At 44.9% G+C, this 18,467-nt stretch overlaps 1 protein-coding gene and 1 pseudogene across 1 annotated transcript in view; both read left to right on the top strand.

Moving 5' to 3' along the window:
• The window catches only part of LOC124789741, a 121,463-nt gene that overhangs the window by 46,058 nt on the left and 56,938 nt on the right, over nt 1-18,467 (top strand). The gene's annotated exons all lie outside the window — the stretch shown is intronic.
• On the top strand, nt 8,731-8,848 carry LOC124790214 (annotated as a pseudogene).

Below are 18,467 nucleotides of genomic sequence, written 5' to 3'. Positions count from 1 at the left end.
TAAGGTGTGGAGTGAGGCGTAAACCCTTTTGGAAATCGGAACACGACTTATTGGTGTTCTGAAGAGCGTAGAATGTGGTGTTCTTTCTCGACAGCTTTAAATTGTCTTAAGACACAAGTAGTGAGTCATAGGGATAAGTTGCATTTCATGAGCGGAGAGACATCGCAAAATTTCAACTACATTTGATTTCGCAGGCACATGCATATATCCGCGTATCCCTTTTCAAGACTAGATTGTTGTAATTTGTTAGATCACATGAGTGTCATTATTCGGCAGCAGTCTTAGTTTATAGAAATGATAGCTGGAGACGATGTTAGCCGAAGACATGTTATCAGCTAAAACTTGTTGGAGTACAAACGAACTGCATTGTTTCCATAGAAAGTGAAGTGTCTTGATTTGTGTGATATATCTATTTGCTGCCTTTGTACATGTAACTCGCTTCGGGTGACGTCACTCGACCAATAGCGGGGCAAACGAGATACACGGGCACTGCAACGAACTTGTGACGTCACAATACTCGGATTGTCCGCCACATTTCGGGAACACTCGGCAACGTGAAGGGCCCACGGCAAATAAATACACAATTGGAAAGATACGAACTAGAGGCATTAAATTTCTCATGTGCGACCGACAGCTTACATGCATTAACACAAGCAGTCACGAATTATTAGACTCGTCTGAAACAGGTACTCGCTCCCCACCGGAGACGGCTTCTGGGACTCGTAAGACGTGCAGTGTCAAGTGCTGTGACGTACTCGCCACATGTCTCTCTTGTGGGCACTGACCGACAGTAAGCCACACCATTACCTGAAACTTGCGCTACTTGAATATCGCCAACTCCTCAAAATATCGAGACAAGGTTTTCACCACGTGATAGTACGCAGCGGGCACGTAATTTTATCGCATATTTAATCCAGTTGAGTGTTATTTCAACAGAGGTAGTGAAGCACGTACTTTTGAATGCCATTCGAAAGGTCGTGTGAAGAAAAAAATGGTTCAAATGGCTCTGAGCACTATGGGACTCAACTGCTGTGGTCATCAGTCCCCTAGAACTTAGAACTACTTAAACCTAACTAACCTAAGGACATCACACACATCCATGCCCGAGGCAGGATTCGAACCTGCGACCGTAGCAGTCACACGGTTCCTGACTGCGCGCCTAGAACCGCGAGACCACCGCGGCCGGCTCGTGTGAAGACTTATTACTGATATGACGCTTGTTAATGTTGACATTGGAACTTTTCGCCGAAGCATCCTAGAAATTAGCTAAAATAGAGTGGTAAGGCCGTTGAAATTTGCGGTACCGACGGCGTCTTCGTCGACGCGCGCCGCTCAAATCTCTGTGGATGACGCGTTTAAGCCGGCCGCTGCGAGCCGCAGCTACAGAGAGCTCACAATATGCTGCCAGGTGGTGCTAAGTACGCCATCAGAGGACGTCGAATTCGCAGCGTCTCACTGCCTGCAACAATTGTGATAGGTCCACGCGTCTTCTTAAAAGCCACAAATGTTCAAATATGTGTGAATTGCTACGGGGTCAAACTGCTAAGGTCATTGGTCCCTAGACTTACACATGACTTAAACTAACTTATGGTAAGAACAACACTCACACAAACACACCCATGCCCGAGGGAGGACTTGAACCTCCGCGGGCAATGGGCGACATGGCGCCCCAAACCGCGCGGACACTCCGGGCGGCGACGCATTCAGAGTTCTGCCTTAGACTATCCTACCCAGTTCACAGAAGAATATTTAGTGTGACCTTACGAAGCGTGATGGCATTGCCACTGTGACTAGTACTAAGTATTGTTATTCCAGTACTAATGGAACAAACAGAGTCTCCTGAGAGAGCCGGCCGTTGTGACTGAGAGGTTCTAGGCGCTACAGTCTGGAACCGTTCGACCACCACGGTCGCAGGTTAGAATCCTGCCTCGGCCATGGATGTGTGTGATGTGCTTAGGTTAGTTAGGTTTAAGTAGTTCTAAGTTCTAGGGGACTGATGACCTCAAGCAGTTAAATCTCATAGTACTCAGAGCCGTTTGAACCATTTGAACTCCTGAGAGACTTAAGGGCACAAATCTATTTATCATTCTACCCTCTTTTGACTTAAATAGTGAGAGGTAGTAAACAAACTGCTGCGAATCATTGTATTACCAGCCATAGGCTAGTAGCCGCAAATGTGGCGGAATGTGGCTCAGAATAAAAATCACGTAGGGCACTGCAAGATGAGGCAGTCAACGGAAAAATGTAGCTCACAGCTGTAAGGTTTCTAGAGGGCTGGTTGATGTCAGCACACCAGGATAAGTCTATTGCTGAGGGTGACGTGACTACAGCCAGGTTTTAGCGAAACAAACGCGCCTCAGATGCGCCCTGGATTGTGAGGAAGAAGGCACTCAAGTCCAGCAGCACCACCATGTGGGCAAGGGTCATTCTGAGCAGCGAGAGGAGTGGGCTTCACCAGCAGCAGCCGTGAGTCAGAGACCAGGCTACGTCTGCCCCCGTCATCACCAAGTTCCATATGGGACTTAGTGCCACAGCCCCGCCAACCCGCTGCAGCCACCACCACTGAGGTGCCTCAGCGCCAACTGTCATTCGGCTCCTGTTAGAGGGCAGCTGTCCCCTCCCATCACCTTGGTAAACATGTGAGGAGCCAAGAGGTGTCCAGCGATATACGCCGCTGAGGGAAATAGAACGCCGCTCACGTCACGGCCGTGGCTAGAGCTCTTATACGGCGGGCTGAATCCTCCACCGTGTTTTCCCCAACTCTCAGAATTCAGCAATGTTTACCTTGTGCGTGGTTACTATATACACGCAGCTTTTTACAATATTTCTTATAAGATACCTGATATTTCTTGTATGAAGTGTACCGAACAGTAGTTACAGTTTATAGAGATATTTAGACTGTTCTTTTTATATCAAAAGAACTCCGTCCAAAAAGGCCTTGGAAGGCCAAACGGTACCGACCTACTGCCGTGTCATCCTCAGCCCGCAGGCGCCACTGGATGCAGATATGGAGGGGCATGTGGTCAGCACATCGCTCTTCATGTCGTATCTCACTTTACGAGACCGGAGCCACTACTTCTCAATCAGTTACCTCCTCAGTTTGCGTCACAAGGGCTGAGTGCGTCCCGCTTGCCGACAGCGCTCAGAATACCGGATGGTCACCCATACAAGTGCTAGCCAAGCCCGACAGCGCTTAACTTCGGTGATCCGACGGGAACTTGTGTTACCACTGCGGCAAGGCCACTGGCGCTCTTTTCATATAACAGAGAAAGGTAAATGTCATATTACAGTGCTATAGAAACGTAGGCTTGGAACTTGGATTGTAGTCTGTAAATATTGTAAATATTAAATGCAATGGCCGGCCGGGGTGGCCGAGCGGTTCTAGGCGCTACAGTCTGGAACCGCGCGACCGCTACGGCCGCAGGTTTGAATCCTGCCTCGGGTATGGATGTGTGTGATGTCCTTAGGTTAGTTAGGTTTAAGTAGTTCTAAGTTCTAAGGGACTGATGACCTCAGAAGTTAAGTTCCATAGTACTCAGAGCCATTTGAACCAATTAAGTGCAATCAGTTACGATATCGGTACAAAAGTCTTCAAATATGGGTGTTGAAGAGTAACAACCTGAGCCTATTTACGAGCTTTTGCTCCTGTATAGGCATTTATAAATGCGGTGGTTATTTGTCATTCATAAGTCGGTACTCTTATTACAGAGAGGGAGGGGGGGGGGGGAGAGGTTGGAAGTGTAATTTCATGTTACAGTGAAGTGAATTTTTATTAATAGTTTCACCTACCATTTAGCCAGTATTCATTTCGTGTACTTCACGATTTTTTTTTTTTTTTTGCGCATGCAGCAGATAATAGTACAGAAACAACTACGATTCGATGAACGACACCGTTTTGGTTTGAAATGTTACAAGTATTTTCATATAGATTAAAATTTCGCAACCACAAATTTGCAGTGCCCAGTCCAAGTAATTAATAAGCAGAGTCTTTTATGAAGATTTGAGAGGAGCGAAGATTACAATAAACTTTCAAGTTTACTTAGCTTGTCGTGTTGGGATGGCTCTAGTCCGTTTTGTCTAGAGGTCTGATTCTTGAAGGTGAAAATCTCACGTCAGGTGCTCATGGCTGATTTGAACTGAATGAATTTGAAGATAGTTGTTGCAGATTTTTTTACGTAGATGTGTTTTCCACAGATTTTCTCACATTTTTGTATATCATCCCGTATTTTGATTTTTCACGTGAACAAAGCCGAAATACGAAAAACCATCAGATCACACCAGAGGCAAGTTTACGACTCTCACACTCTGCGAAAACAACAATATTCCAATGGCCTTACAATGTTTCTTAACAAATGAATTCTTACTAGTTTCCGCTACATTATTAATTCCGATTATTATTTCATAAATGAAACCAGATATAAACCTAGTAAACAGTACAGGATTGCGTAATTAATAATAGCCGACCGTGGTGGCCGAGCAGTTCTAGGCACTTCAGTCCGGAACCACGCAACTGCTACGGTCGCAGGTTCGAATCCTGCCTCGGGCATGGATGTGTGTGATGTCTTAGTTACGTTTAAGTAGTTCTAAGTTGTAGGGGACTGATGACCTCAGACGTTAAGTCCCATAGTGCTCAGAGCCATTTGAACCATTTGAATTAATAATATAAATTTTAAATGTGCAAATAATTCGTAATTTCAAATGTTTCTAAAAAATGGTTTTTAATTATACATTCAGAACTAGTACTTATCGATTACAACATTGAAAGTAAAATATTTTATAAAGTAATTCGTTTTCATAAATTTTAGCTGTGTACAAAATTTATCTGAACGTTTTCAGAGAAGCAACTGAGATAATACCGATCTGTCCAAAATTCGAAAAATATTACTGGTATCGACAACTACTGTTGAGGAAAAGTAATGCTAGAGGAGAGTGTCCGGTTGTAATGGGTCAAACACGACAAAAGTATGTGCCCCTCTATGTTCTATCATATGCCCTAAACCTCGTTTCGATACCTTGAACCGTTCACATAATGAGCAGGATGCAAGTTTTTGATGATACTCCCAGAATAAGAGACACAGGTTGGTCCCGGCAGTCAGAGACCTCTAACGAAGAGTGTAGTGAATTTATTGGAAAGTTCGAGTTTTAACTCAGATATGATCTGACTCCAATACCGGGAGAATTTTGTACACGAACCAGTCGAGATGTCTGACATGTACGTCCGTTGCCGTGCCATGAAGTGTAGCCCGTGTGACTACACTTCAGTGCAGAACGGAAGTGCTGCAGGCAGCCACTGCGCGAGCACAGTGTTTTGTTGATTAGGTCCCAAGCGGTGGCGGGGCGTGTCTGGACTGTGAGGCGCCACTCGGAGCAGCCACACCGTGACGAACGGCTCACGCGCCGCCGCCACGCCTGACCGCCACTTCGCTGAGCCCCATGACACGCCAGCAACAGTCCGCACCGGCGTCTCACTCTGGGCTGCACTCTCTCTCCCGTCACGCGCCACCACCGTCTTCTTCAGAGCTGCACCTCCAAGGCATTTCCAGCAGTGTCGTACAGTCACGTGTGTCGCATCATCTCGAACCCTTAGGGGAAGACGTTCGTCAGAGAGCGAATTGGCTGCTATCGCTTTCGAAGTATCAAGGCCCAGTCTCCTGGTAGATGGATGCGGAGGTCAATGTACCGAGAATAGGCTGGGACGCCTTTGGGTTCACTGCAGGTGCTACAGTTTTGCGAAGCAGTTCTAAACCTTTCTCTGACAACTGTCTTGGTCAATTACGCTGCCGTGCTGAACTTACAGACGAAAGAACCTCTGACATGATACGTTACTGCCAAGTAAACATAGCTATATAAAACTTGGATCGTAGACAGAAGGAACTGCTACAGAATATAAATACCTAATGAAACGAATAGAGGTGAAACTTTTATTCAAAGACAATAAAAAATGGCTCTGAGCACTATGGGACTTAACATCTGAGGTCATCAGTCCCCTAGAACTTAGAACTACTTAAACCTAACTAACCTAAGGACATCACACACATCCATGCCCGAGGCAGGATTCGAACCTGTGACTCTAGCGGTCGCGCGGTTCCTGACTGAAGCGCCTAGAACCGCTTGGCCGCACCGGCCGGCGACACAGAATCAGTGATGTATTTCGTTACAAAGACGTACAAACAAGCGATTAAGCAGGTGGGCATAATGTTTTGGTTCATCAGTGCATATGTAAGATTGCTGAGCCAATATAGATATTAAAACTTTAAAGTCCGATAATTCAATAAACTTCGTCACTGGAATTCCCGTCTTAGGTACAGCAATATCTCTCTCTTATTCTCCATCTGTTGCACTGGTTTGGCCAAGTTGAGTTTCTGAGGAAGACTTGTCACCAGGTACTGCCGAACGTAATGAAAAATTTATCTGCTGTGATCAGTTACAAAACAATATCCAAATGAAGTAAATTAGTTGCAGAAAACGTTCTGACGAAACTTTGTACACAAATGTAGCCTGTTCTGTGAAGTTTGCTTGGATGTCACTAAATGTTGAAATTGTAAGAAATGTCATAGATATAATTGTTTTGTAAATAAAACCACCTTTTCTTGCTGCAACTTAAATTATTTTTCCCAGACGCGTTTCACCTTTTTCTTGGTCTAAGGTATCATCAGTGGTATCTATAACGATACAGTTTTGTTATTTTTCGATTATCAAAGATCCAACGTCGCGATTTTTATGTAAATAAGTAATTATTTACGGTTTGCTGTGATCTGCGTTTCCTCTCATCTGGTCTGGATATAGCACTACCAGTGTAAACACAATTTTGTATTCGGAATTTTTTCACTGTTCACTATGCAACCTCCAGACCAGAAGAGAGGAAACGCACATCGCAGCAAACCGTAAGTAATTACCTATTTACCTAAAAAATTGTGACGTAAACTGTTTGATAATGTAAAATTAACAAAACTGTATCGTTATATATCCCACAGATGATGCCTTAGAGCAAGAAAAAGGCGAAACACGTCTGGGAAAAAAGTTGCAGCAAGAAAAGCCTGTTTTATTTACAAAACAACTATTTCTGTGCTTGCTGCGGAGGATGGCCACGCAAATAAATTTGTCGTTCTTTCAGTTTTGTGCTCATCGCGATGTTCCACGGGTAGGAAAGAACTTCGACGCAAACAGCCGTAGAACAGTGTTAATCAAGCTAGTAATAAATGCATGAAAGCAATCTTACTGCATCAGTGAGCTATTTCTGGCTCAGGAGCTAAACACCCTTCGTCTTGCCATCCACCCCTTCCCATCCCATCCCTTCCCTCTGCACCTCTTAAGAACAGCTGATCACGAAATGATTGTGCCCGACATGAAGATTTAGAAAGAAATGTTGTACTCTTCCTTCACCGAAAGGGCTCGTGACTGCAGGCGTGATTAATCAGCAGAGGCCAGCGTGAGCAGATGCCTCAGCTTTCACTTCCGCTGGGCGTCTTCTACAAAAGGAACACGCGGCAACGCCGTCATCTGCCGGAAGTTCCGGCCACAGGCAGCCGAAATGACGCTACAAGTAATTCGCATCAGACAGTGTCGGGAATTACGCAGCACTTAAACACATTGTCGATACTTTCAGTTCACAAATTCAGCACTAACTGTTTTGCGATATCTCGAGAATCCGCCTCCGTTCAGGAAACTTGCTTATTCCTATTTCCAGAACCACTGATACAAAAATAGTTCAAATGGCTCTAAGCGCTATGGGATTTAACATCTGAGGTCATCAGTCCCCTAGGCTTAGAACTACTTAAACCTAACTAACCTAAGGATATAACACACATTCATGCCCGAGGCAGGATTCGAACTTGCGACCGTAGCAGCAGCGCGGCCCCGGACTCAAGCGCCTAGAACCGCTCGGTCACAAGGGCCGGCACTGATCATACGAAGGGTTTCGAGAGTAAAGGTGTTTTCCATAATATGCAGATTTCGCTACTTAATGTGGTTAAGACTCGGGCAATAGAGGAACACCTCACTGGTAAACTAGTCTTATGATGACTGTCTTACACTCCTTTGTTGATGAAATTGTTTGAGTAGGAGTTTATCATTTTTGGTTTCTTTTTTACTTTCTTTTATTAGCCTCTAAGTGCACCAGTACTACTCATCCACGATATTATTGCGCTTCGTCGTTATGGAAAACATGAAATGACGTTACAGTAAACAGATACAGCGGTACAACGAAAAATCAGTCCGCAGTTGCAAATTTTACTTTTTTTTATTCACTCGATGACTAGTTTCGGGCTAAGACCCATTTTCAGATCATCGTAACATATTAAAAAATGGTATAACCGAAGATGTGAAGACCATGTCAAGAATGTGCAACGGACAGTTACAGCACATACAAACTAATCATCGAGTAAATAAAAAAAAGTAATACTCGTATTTGCAAATTTTGCTGGTTTTTCGTTGTGCTCATCAACAGAAGCTGCTAACCCACAGTTACTTCAGCATGGTGGAAGTTCGTAAATAGAGTTGTGACTAAGGAAAACGCATCACTGTCTATATGTGCAGGTCAGTTGTGTATATACTATCAACCCCGATTGCGTGACGACTCACAGTAATCAGACCGAAGCACCCTCATTCCCAGGTGTAATAATAATGAGGTCGATTAATACAGTCAGTTCAGACTTTCAGGGTTGCCTTTACTTAATTTGCTAAATAATTCAAAGTATGAAGTTCATTCATATGAATAATAAACAAACACAAGCCAACGGCCTTGCCGCAGTGATAACACCGGTTTCCGTCAGATCACCGAAGTTAAGCGCTGTCGGGCTGGACTAGCACTTGAATGGGTGACCAATCGGTGTGCCAAGCGCTGTGAGGCAAACTGAGGAGCTACTTAATTAAGAAGTAGCGTCTCCGGTCTCGTAAACTGACATACGGCCGAGAGAGCGGTATGCTGACCACATGCCCCTCCATATCCGCATCCAGTGAAGCCTGTGAGCTGAGAATGACGCGGCGACCGGTCGGTACCGTTGGACCTTCCAAGGCCTGTTCGGATGGAGTTAAACACAGACACACACACACACACGCACACACACACACACACACACACACACACACACACTAACTGATCGATTATACTCCACTCTAATGCCAACTTTTAACATCCACGACCAGTTTATAAATGGATACAAGATTATCAACGAGAGACAATGTTGATTACTTTCAAATCTGCTGCATAAAAGGCTTTAACGCGTTGTCTGACATCTGGCCACTGAACTCTAAATCACCACGTGACGTTCCAAGTCATTAGTTCCAACGTCATAAGAATCTAAGAAGAAAAAATCTCGGTATAATACCAAGACTGCCCTAAGACTGTAGTAGTGCTGGAACTGATTTGAGTTTGCCCATATACGTTTCATTAACCAATAAGTGGTAATTTGAGACTTAGTGCTGTAGCCAGCGTCTCAGTCAGTGCTCCCACAGTCAGTTGCACTACAGACTCGCAGCAGGTTCAAATGGCTCTGAGCACTATGGGACTTAACTTCTGAGGTCGTCAATCCCCTAGAACTTAGAACTACTTAAACCTAACTAACCTAAGGACATCACACACATCCATGCCAGAGGCAGGATTCGAACCTGCGACTGTAGCGGTCGCGCGGCTCCAGACTGTAGCGCCTAGAACCGCTCGGCCAATCCAGCCGGCCTCGCAGCAGGCAGCGGATACATAGCAACGAGTTGGAGACTCGCCAACCTTCTCCAAGTCATGTCACGTTGTGTAGCGTGGTGTCCGGAGAAGGAAAACCTGTCTGCACAGCGGCAATATCTCAGTCTCGTAATCATTCCTGCATGCTTACCAGGCACGCGCCGGCTATTATTCTGTACACGAACTACGTTCCGTATTTGGACTATGTTTGGTGTTTTCCACGGGCTGGAAAGTCTAGTTACTAAAGTAACTAGACTTTGTTTTCAAATAAAGGCAACGGAATCACTAACCCGACATTTACGTCGCACGTAGAAAGGAAGGATGATGAAGGTTTAATGTCCCGTCAATGATGAAGAGCACAAGCCTGACTGAAGAAGGAAATCGGTTCCTTCTTTTTTTGATAGAACCATTCAGTATTTGCCTTGAGTGATTTATTGAAACCATCATAAAATCTAAACCTGGATATCCCAACAGGGATTTGAACCGCTGATCCACCGACCGCGATACCAGGGTCGCTCTCCGCACCTCTTCGCTCGGTCGCTGGTGTTCGCTTCATTCGGCGTCACGATACCGTGAAAGACAACAGGAAAATAGACATATGTCATTCCCGCACACAGTGACTTTCAGTATATCTTCCTTTCATACAGTGCAGAATGTTATGCTTAGCAGTGGAATGACACAAGCATTGTATGGAAATATGGCAAAGTTTATCAATGGTTTGTTGGGGTTGGGTTGTTTGGGGGAAGAGAGCAAACTGCGAGGTCAGCGGTCTCATCGGATTAGGGAAGGACGGGGAAGGAAGCCGGCATTTGCCTGGAGCGATTTAGGGAAATCACGGGAAACCTAAATCAGGATACCGGACGCGGGATTGAACCGTCGTCCTCCCGAATGCAAGTCCAGTGTGCTAACCATTGCGCCACCTCGCTCGGTAAGCTTATCAATAATATTGGTTACTTGTTGCATCCAAGCAGTGCAACTGTACTGAAACAGAAAACTCCCATTAACACACCGCAGACACTGTCACTAGGAGGGGCCGCAGTACTGTGTAGACACGCAACTATGCACCATGTATTTGAGGTAAGGTAAAAAGAATATTTACTTACTTAAGTAAACTTAAAGGTGTTTCTTTCTCTGTGGAGCTGTGAGTGAAGTGTTCTTAGTCATTTTTCATGATTTACAATTACGAACTTTAATTTCTCAAACGAATATTATATTTTTTATCTTGTTACTGATGTTTGTAAACCAATTATGTAAAAATCAATGTAAATCAAGCAAACAAAGGAAAGCTGCGAGCCGTGACCCAGACGGGCAGATCGGGATCGACTGACCGCCATGTCATCCTCTGCCAGTGGCTTGATCATGTAAGGAGGGGGGATGGGCTTAGCACACAACTCTCTGGACAGTTGTCGGCCTTTTTGACCTTGGAGCCGCTAAATGTTACCCAAGTAGCTCATCAGCTGGCATCCTGCACCCTGTTCTAGAGCTCCCACCGAGGATAACTTCCTCGCAATATAGGGAATCGAACCAGAGTCTTCGTATTATAGCACGGCTCACTGACCTCTGAGCGACGGAGGCACCACAACGCCTCGCGCAGAATGCGTTTTATGACTATTGTGCTGAGTCCACATACGGCACTTAACGTTCTGAGGAAGGACACCTGAATTTCTGCTAATAAAAGCTCGATACGAGACTCAACTGCTAGAGTGTCTGTGGAGTAGTGTGGACCCATGCTTTCAGCTCCAGGGATTCCACATCAGCCATTAATGCGCCTCTTTCTTTGATGATAGACATGGTTAAGCCACCTACGCTTTTCTGTGGCCCAGTAATGGGTATGAATGTGACAGCATTTGCTAACTAATATGTTGCAAATGCCGCGCATAAAAGCCGTGATTTTTGCCTTGTTCATATCTGGTGTGCTAGTGGTGATAGAAAGGTAAGGTCAAATGCTTTATGTAGCCCTTGGTCTAGGAACCATTTGCATACCCAAAAGAAAGAACACCTTCCTCTAACTATCCTACAAACAGTGTCATATTCTGAATATTACACACACTTACTGCAGCTTAGGGGCTTACGGAGGCGCCATTTAGTTTCATGGTGGTCCGTGGGAAAACCTGAAAAACATCGTTTTTGTGTACCAAAACCGAGCCTCGGATTCAGAGGCGACTATGCACAGCAAATTCCGTAATTTTTATGATACATTCCTAAGACCCGATCTAGAATAACACTGAATTTTTTAATTTCTTTATCCTCTTCCAAGATACCGAGGTTTAAAGTAAAATCCGGTGTGGGGCGAAACGTAGTTTATAAAGGGACGTAGCATGGAGAAACATGCTGTACAGTGTTCCGCTCTCACCAGAAGTGTTCTGGGCGCCCTATGTAATACTGAAGCGCATACGAAATTGTTGTGCAAATAAAAACCGGTCTGAGGTGTAAAATTAGTTTTATGTTATTTCTGTTTCACATAAGTAATTTTCATACACATGCACAAAATTTGAAAGACTTAATGGAAAGTCGGGTACCAACTGCCCCATTCTACCGTCCTTTGAAAATTTTCCCAAAAAGTTTGGCTTGCCAACACTTTCGCGCTTTTTCTTTCTGAGAGAGAAGCAGACAGTGGCAGTGTCAAAGAGACGGAAAAGTAACAAACAGACAGTGATTATATTGTAGAAAGAGCGAAGGAGTCAATGACAGAGTGACAGGAAGAGCGGGACAGAGTGACAATGAAACATGAAACGTAGTTGACAGTGACACAACGGTGCTACGAAAACAGCGAAGGAGACAGTTCCAGGGGACGGAGAGGGGGGCAAGGGGAATAAAGAGAAAGACGAAGTGGAAGTGTATTAGAGACAATAAATGATAATGACACTATATATGACAGTGACAGGAAGAGGGAAATAGTGACAGTGAGAGGAGACTGTACTGGTAGGACAGAACAAAGGGGACTCTGGCTGTGACACAAGAGACAATGACAAAGATTGATAAAGAGATAATGACAGTGAGTTGGGCTGAGTGAGTCAGAAAGGGCAGCTGGGAGTGGATGGGTGTGAGCGACTAACAACGATGGACTTAAAGGTCTGAGTCCGTTATTGTTAGGCGAGCTTGTGGGAGTTAAGAGGTGCGTTGAGTGTTAAAAAAGAAAGGAATATGATGGCATGCCAATATTTTTGGAAAAAATTTTCAATGTGATGAGGAAGCTCGAATGAGGCACCTGATACCCCACTTTTCGGTCAAAGTCTTCTAAATAAACAGGGATATATTCGCATTTTGTCCACTGGCTTTATAAATTACAGAGAAATTGACGTCATATGATACACCATATATAAAAATGTAAGTACAGAAAACTGCAGTCATAGTTTCACAAAACCATACACATGAAGAAAATTTTTATTTTTATCTAGGACAAAAGACAACATTGGCCCAGAGATAGGTTTAAGTTGTTCCGATCCCGCTGTTCGACCAAGGCTTTTGGGACGGTTCCCCCGATGATGAGGTGAAATTCTGAACTAGATATCTCTCCTCAAACATTCCCAATTGAGATTCCCTTCGCCCCATTCCCATTATCTTCAAATATTTCACTGAGAAGAAATAGTCCTACAACAGTCCACTCAGACATCACAAGTTGGGAATGTAAGGCAAAATAAATCTTTTCTGGAAATATTCGTCTATTCCTATAAATCAATTTACTATCCTCTTCAGGCTCATTTCCACATGGTGCATATGAAAATCACATATTTATTTGTGTAGTGCGATGGCGGGTACATTTCACAGAGTAGCTTGTTGATATTTGATCCTGTATTATAAGACAGTTACAGTAAGACGATCTTTCTCGCAGGTAAGGAAATGACCCCTAGCCCAAAAGCTATCCAAAACTCTTGACTCAACGTTTGTATGACCAAAATAACCCAAGGCAAGAGCCTACGATAAACCTCATTTTAAGCGTGGTGTTTTTAGAACATACACTGACTGGAAAAAATCGGAGCACCAAGAAGGAGTTGTGCAACATAAACGAAAGTTGGTAGACTTCTTTCTATTTCCGAAAAATGTTGTCTATTCAGATTTCACGCCAGTCGCATAGAAGTGCACCTATGAGAATAGAAATTAGGTTTGCTTGAAATATACTCTGTAACGGTTGTCAGCATTAGTTATCTTTGAGATTGGACGTGGTGAGTCGATGTTAGTCAAGAAAGCCTTTAAGGCGACAAGGACACAACGCCCCACTGAGCTTGAAAGAGGTCGTATACTAGGGATGCTCCTTCTGCGATAATGTAGAAAGATTTTATAAGAATCTGGCCACAGGACATGACTGTGTCCGGACGGCCACCAAACACTGCGGGAAGGGAAGGCCGTAGTATTCGGTTTATGGATCTGGGCTATGGTACTGAATCTGCTGCAGCAATATGAGCAGCAGTTGGCACCAAAGTGACACAACGAAATGTTACAAATCGGTCACTTCGAGGACAGTTCTGAGCCAGATGCCGTGTAGGGTGTATTCCACTGTCCCCAAACCACCACCATTTGCGACTTGAGTGGTGACAAGCGAGAGCTCGTTGGAAGTCAGAGTGGAGGGCTATTGTGTTTTCTTATGAAAGCTCGTTCTATCTCGGTGCCAGTGATGGTCTTAAACATGTCAGTTGGACCTGGGAGTGCGATTCCGAGTGAAAGCAGGAGCACTCTCGTGGTTGTCACCACGCACCCTGACTGCAAATCTGTACGTCAATCTGATGATTCGACCTATTGTGCTGTCATTCATGAAAAGCACTCCAAGGGGTTTTTTTCCAACAGGATAACGTTCATCCACATTCTCTACGGAGTGTCGACATGTTTTCGGCCTGCTCGAACACCAGATCTGTCTTCAGTCGAGAGTAGATGGGACATCGTCGGACTACAGCTCCAGCCCCTTGCAGAGACAGCATTAACCGTCCCTGGACTAACAGACCAAGTCTAACTGCCATGGAACCCCATCCCGCAAACTGACATCTCGCACCTGTACAACACAATACATGCACGTTTGCATGCTTGCATTCAACATTCTGACAATTACACCGCTTATTAAACTACCAGCATTTCACACTTGTAACGGCTTATCTCGTGCTTACGTTAGCCTGTGGTTTTGCAATACTAATTACACTTAAATATGTTACCTAGACAAATATATTCCAGAAACTGCGTCACTCTACATTAATTATTTTTTGGTGCAGCAATTTTTTCCTGTCAATTTGTTGTGTAGCACATATTGTCCCATACGTACCGTCGTTGTGAACTGGAATGGTGACACAGCTTTAGGACACTCCCGAAGTGTGAAGACTTCTCTCCGTTCAACGACGTGCTGTATTCTGTTTGCCGTACGCGGTTGCTTCTTCGAAAAGAAAGCGTCAAGGAAATTTGGAGTGTGGCAGCCGCTAGAATAGGCACAGCTGGTGCTCCGCGGTGTTTGCCGGTCCGCTGAACCGGAATAGCTAAGGGGCGGCGAGGCAGTGAGGGCCGGAACCCGGGCGCTGCTCGGCCGTTGGCGACGCGTGCCTCTGCCTGGCCGGGCCCTGCCGGCGGGCGGCCGTTGGTAACGAATGCGGGCTCGCTGCGGCGACAGGTGGCGGCGCCGTTACAGCCGCGCAGGGCCGCGGGGCGGCGGCAGCGGAGGCGCGCCGACAGGTAGGCGGGCTACCCGCAACACACCTGTCACATCGCCTGTCAGCGACCCATCTGCGAGTCTTCCCACAACACCATTCACGGGAAAAAGGAAAGAACAATGCTGCTACGAAAACTGAATCCCTCTGTCAGCGTGTCTTCGCTTCTCTGTCTTCCTATTTTTCCCCCACGGTCATCTGAATTTTGAAGGCTGATGGCAGCTCAACTCTGTGTACGCTGCCTGGTGAAAAATATCTGGACACCTATTCATCTTTCATCGTCATCAGCGATTTCGATCACTTGGTAATGTGGTCTCTTTGAGTCGGCGTGCAACAAAGGATCCCTGTTGGTTCTGCCATTTCTAATAATACTGAGCTTCCCGTTGCCAGTTCAATACGAAAAGAGTCCTTTTTAATAAAACAAAGAATCCTAAATTGTCACGAATTATCGGGATAATACAATGTTTCAGCTTCGAAACAGTCTATGTCTCCCTTCTGTTCATAGTCAGATAGCATTACAAGACTATCAAATGGCTCTAAGCACTATGGGACTCAACTTATGAGGTCATCAGTCGCCTGGAACTTAGAACTACTTAAACCTAACAAACCTAAGGACATCACACACATCCATGCTCGAGGCAGGATTCGAACCTGCGACCGTAGCGGTCGCGCGGTTCCAGACTGTAGCGCCTAGAACCGCTCGGTCACACCGGTCGGCCCGAGCAACATGACCAGCCCATTCCCATGTCAATGTATTTACCCGTTCCATTATGTCACTGTCCTCTGCCGTTTGACTGCTTTCTTTCTGTAGCCCAACACTGATCTTTCCATTCCTCTTTGGGCTAACATTAGTTTTCTGACAATGAACTCATTCATTGTCCATGTCTCACAATCTTATTACTGACACTATACATTGGTCAAAAATTCTTCAGCTCAGGCAACATCTTCGATTGCAAAACTTAGGAGTATCTCCCATACGCTTGCCAGCACGATTTAATACGTCGAAATATTTCTGGTTTTATGTCTCCTTTCATATTTAGCAGCACAGTGAGATAGACGTATTCTGTGACCCTTTGAAGTTGCGTACTTGCAACTGATCCTTTCTCCTTTGGTGGCCATTGGCCATTAATTCATCACGATCTTGGTTTTACCATAGCTCATTTTCAGGCCTTCTTCAGAGCAGGCTGGTGAAAGTTATCTAGCCAGTATTCCAAATTCTTCTGTACTATAATCTCAGGTTATTTAATATCCTTCCCAGATTTTGGATTCCCCTTCTTTTCCAATCTAATTTAACCGTTGTTTTTTTTTTTTTTTTAGGACTGCTGAAAATAGTTTTAGAGATATAGCGTCACCTTGCTTTACGCCCTTTTCGATGAAAAAATTCATTGGTTTCATCAACTACGTTGTCAAACGCTGTGGAGGTTTTGTATATGTTGTATAAAACCTTAATATGAGCCTGTTCTATTCCTTGCTCTATTAGAGCCTCGAACACAGCTGGTTGACTCATCAGATCGAATGCATCTTCAAAATTTATGAAGACAAGGAGAAGACGGCACTCACTTGTTCTACTGACTGTTTCACGTAGAGTGAGGGTACGATCAGTTGTAGTAAACTTCCTATGGAATCCATCCTGCTCAATTGATTGGGTCAGGTCACCTATTAGTGGATATTACGACTGCTTGAACTCTGTTGGGGACGATGAGATGTCTCAATGTGCGTGGAGGAATTGCACCTCATGCTTCCTGAAGAGTCAAAACCAGGGGAGGTAGTGATGTGAGATGTTCTGACTCATACCAAAGGTGTTCCCTCTGATTCGCGCCGGGACTCTGGGAAGACCAGTTCACTTCATAAATATTAAGGTTGACGGACCTTTGCTTCGAAGATGCGGTTTCATGGCAAGTTACACTCCACCGCAGTAAACAATCCTCAAACATGTGTTCATACCCTTCCGCATTTAACGTTTCCTTAAGCGCAATAATGAGACCACATCCTTCCCACGAAAAGAGGGTTCAAATGGCTCTAAGCAATAGGGGACTTAACATGTGAGGTCATCAGTCCCGTAGACTTAGAACTACTTTAACCTAACTAACCTAAGGACATCACACACATCCATGCGCGAGGCAGGATTCGAACCTGCGACCGTAGCAGCAACGCGATTCCGGACTGAACCGCCTAGAACCACTTGGCCACAGCGGCCGGCCCACGAAAAGAGGGTAGGAAGGAAGATAGCGTTTAACGTCCCTTCTACATCGAGCTCATTAGAGACGGAGCAATAACTCGGATTATGGCAAGGAAAGGGAAGGAAATCGGCGGTGTCCCTACAAGGTAACCATTCTGGCATTTTCCTGGAACGATTTAGGGAAATCACGGGAAACCTAAATCTGGATGGACGGACAAGGATTTGAACTGTCGTCCCCCAGAATGCGAGCCACCTACAATAAACACTCCCCTACCGTAACACCGCCTCCTCCGACCTTCACTGTTGGCACTACACGTGGTGGCAGGTGACGCTCTCTAGGCATTCGTCAAACGCAAACAGCTTCATCGGACTGCCACGGAAGCTTGATTCATCATCCCAAATCACTCGTTTCTAGTTATCTACAGTGCAACGGCGTCGCTCTTTACCCCACCAAAATGGTCGCTTAGAACTGACTATAGAAATTTGTGGTTTATGAGAAGCTGGTCGAGCATTGTGTCCATACGCATATCTATTGTGCTAGATGGAGGGCTGGTACTACTCTGCAACTCTCGAGTCATTCCTCCTGCTAATTTCATGCGATTTTTTTACAAACAACCACCGCGATGCTCGACGGTCCCTGTCCGCAAGTACATGAAGTCTGTCTGATTGCTTTAGCTGTGGTTATTCCTTCGCGTATCCACTTCACTGTCACATCACCAACAGTCGACTCAAAATGTTCCTGATGGATCTGTTTCTGAGGCGACGTTCAGTAACTAGTCCACGTCGAAGTCAGTGTGCTCCAATGATCTCTTGTGACATCTAGTGGTAAATTCTGTATTACATAATAATGCCTGTACACTTCTGATCATAAACTGGTGTACTGAAGGTCATTTTTGACACGTAAGTTGCGACAAAAGGTGCTTGGGTCATTTTTTTCTTGCTTTCTTATTTTATTCAGTGTTTTATTGCTGTGCCAGTTTCAGGTACTACA

Source organism: Schistocerca piceifrons, chromosome 3 (genome assembly GCF_021461385.2).
Source record: "Schistocerca piceifrons isolate TAMUIC-IGC-003096 chromosome 3, iqSchPice1.1, whole genome shotgun sequence".
Lineage (NCBI taxonomy): Eukaryota > Metazoa > Arthropoda > Insecta > Orthoptera > Acrididae > Schistocerca > Schistocerca piceifrons.
Note: the sequence above shows the minus strand (reverse complement) of the source record. Positions and strands in the feature narration are given on the sequence as shown.